At 50.0% G+C, this 2,764-nt stretch overlaps 1 long non-coding RNA gene across 1 annotated transcript; it reads left to right on the top strand.

Annotated features, from left to right (window-relative positions):
- Positions 1 to 183: 183 nt before the first annotated feature.
- Positions 184 to 2,758, top strand: LOC113942003. Its single transcript, XR_003525817.1, has 3 exons — positions 184 to 633; positions 942 to 1,010; positions 2,356 to 2,758. It is a non-coding gene; the product is annotated as an uncharacterized LOC113942003 (long non-coding RNA).
- The last annotated feature ends 6 nt before the right edge of the window (positions 2,759 to 2,764 follow it).

The following is a 2,764-nucleotide window of genomic DNA, read 5'->3' as shown; positions in this document are numbered from 1 at the left end:
ACAGCTCCTGCGTTTACATGAACGTGTTTCTGTGTGTGCACACACTCGCTATTGGATGCAGGTGGCCCGTATGGAGACCTAAGGAAAACGCGCGGGAGAAGCCGCCCTTGGGCTGCACAAGCCCAGGGCGAACTCGCAGGGGCAGTTCAGCGGCGGGACTCCCCTCTGGGAGCCTCCGGCAGCCCGCACCAAACGGCAGACTTAGCTGCAGTGTCAGGGAAACAGGGCCCTGATTAACTCATAAAAAATGAAATGAAAATCCAATTCGTTCAATTCCATTCCCAGCCGCAGGCTGCGCTCGGGACGAGGGCGGGCGGAAGTGACGCAGCCGGGTGGAAGAAGCTGCCGTGGAGCAGGGCGGAAGTGCTGGCGAGAGCGGTGCGGTTCCGGTGCAGGTGAGCGGCGGCCGAGCTGCGGGAGCGGCGTCAGAGGCTGGCAGGATCTACTTCAGAGGCTTAAATGCTGCTTCTGGAAAACACTGGAAGAGTATTGCGGACCTGCATTTCTATATAAAGTAAACGCCGTTCTCTCTGACCCACTGGTGCTGCCTTAGTTGGTGATTGGGGTCGCTCCCTGTCCTCACTGACCTCCCTTCTCAGGCTCATGCTGGAGCTGAAATTGGTTCATTCAGAGGTGCATCTTGAGCCTTGAAGCAGTCCGTACCTTTATTGCCTTCTGTCCTTTCTTGTTTTCTTCCAGTCAGGCTTAGACCTCTGGTCCCAAGTGCGCTTGTGAAATTTCCTGCAGCACTGGTGGGCTTTTCAAACAGTATCCGTGGGAAGTCCAGAGCGTGACAGAAAGCTATTTATTGAGACTTTTGGTACAGACAGGGTGTGCAACAGCAAATGATAGCGTGTGCACATAACAGTCACTATGTTGTGGAGTGTAAAGGTCTGTGTGGTCCTTTGACAGTGCTTCTTATCCCTTGCATGTTTTCCTAGGGCAAAATCCTCGCTGGGTTGCACATGCTGGCTGGCTGGTGGTCCCTCTTGGCAAACAGATTGTGTATGGTGAGTTTTTAAGTAGCGAGTTGCTAGATGGGAGGTAACCAGAGTGCAGGATGCTGGAGGCAGTGCTGATCGTCAGGAGTTTGTTGTTTCTGCTGTGTGTTTTCTGTGAGCTCTGGTGGGTGAGAATTACTCCTTCCAACGGCCAGGGCAGTGTTGCTGATGTGCTTAGATGGCTTCCAGGGGGCATGGAAAAAGGTACCATTAGAACGCCAAGTATTTTTGCTCCATTCTGTCTGTCTGCAAGTCCCATGTGTATTTAAGCCCTGACTTTGAGGAAAGGTTTTCTGGAATAACATCCAACCTTGTTAGACATTGGCTGCTTAGTTGGCTTGTTGTGCCTGCCAGTTTCCCAGCGAAAGGAAGGCAGTTCTGAAGGCCTCCTGTATATTTTTAATTAACTTTTTCTAGTAGACAGAGACTTGGAGAAGTTTCTGTACAGTGCTGTGTGGAGGAGGCTTGCTGTAGAAAGATTAGCAACACACTTTGCTTCTAGCTGGGTGGTTTGTGTCTGTTAATCCTGGCATCCTCCTCTTTTGGGCTTTGAAGCCTGTGATGACAGGGCATGGAACACTTGGTGTTGGGTGTGTGTGGTGCTGCTTGTGCATGTCAAAGAGAGTCCAGGCAACTGACATGTGGCTGTGGGAGCCCCGTTGTGGCAGAAAGCTCCATAAATAACCAGCAAGTAGGTGTGGGCTTCTGCTCGGAGTATGCACAGAAAAAGGGAGCTGTCTGCAGAAGCTGCAATTTTTGCAGTGCAGTAAGGGAGGTGGGCTGAAAGGGAGTGTTTCTGCCTTCTCAGCATCAGTGAGAGCCGCAGTGAGATCCCAGGTGTTCTTGTGTGAAGTCCTTCTCTGAGAGTGGTAAGGCACTGTAGAAGGGTGCTCCTTGCCCTTCCTGCCCTGCAGTAGCTTTTGCAGGTGGCCACGTTGCATAAATGTCCTTGACCACACTGTTAGAGAAATTGGGCGTTTTCCCTGTGAGGTGGGGAATGGTTTTATTGTTGAGAGGGTTCAGGGAAGTTTCCCTTGTTGCTGCTTGTGCCCTGTGTGGGTTTGGTGTACACGGAAGCCGTCGTTCTGGGCCTCTTGAGCTGGCAGCTTCCATAAATGTCAGTGTTTTGAGATCTCTGAAATGGAGCAAATAGCTGGTGACGTTGGCATTGGCTGGAGTGATCTGTTTCCTCAGTCATGAAGTACTGAAGTGAATGGAGAGTCCCTGGAAACGTTGCAACCCCTGCAAATCCAGAGATTTTGTTGAGTCGGAGGTGGTTGGTGGTTTTACACTAATGCCTTGACTAAAAGCACCAACCAAATGTAAAACTTCCTGTCTGCCTTTGTTCTCTTAGAACCAGCAACATCACAGCTAAGCAACCTTGGTGAAGAGCGAGATCCCTGAAAAGAGTATAACAGTTGCAAGTGTAGCTCATAAATGCTGCAGGAAGGAATTCTTGTTTCTGTTAGCATCTGTCCCCCAAGGTAGCTCCCCATGTATTTTACAGTCCAGTTGGATATGAATAGCATAAGACCAGACATTGGCTTCAGGGCAGTGGCTGTGCCTGCCCAATGATTGCAGTTCGTTTTGGTCTGAGGTTAAGAGAGAGATTCACTTCCAAGCTTTGCACTTTCTCATGCATGCAGCCTGTCCATATGGCAGATAACTGTGCCTTTAAAAATCCATATCCACTTTCCTTTCCGTCTTCACAATAAGTCATCACTGAGTCCTGATGGGCTTTTGCAAGTGGAAGAGATCAAATA

This window comes from Corapipo altera, unplaced genomic scaffold, assembly GCF_003945725.1.
Source record: "Corapipo altera isolate COAL_440 unplaced genomic scaffold, ASM394572v1 82571, whole genome shotgun sequence".
Taxonomy (NCBI): Eukaryota; Metazoa; Chordata; class Aves; order Passeriformes; family Pipridae; genus Corapipo; species Corapipo altera.
The sequence above is the reverse complement of the archived record's forward strand: the minus strand, read 5'-3'. Positions and strand labels throughout refer to the sequence as shown.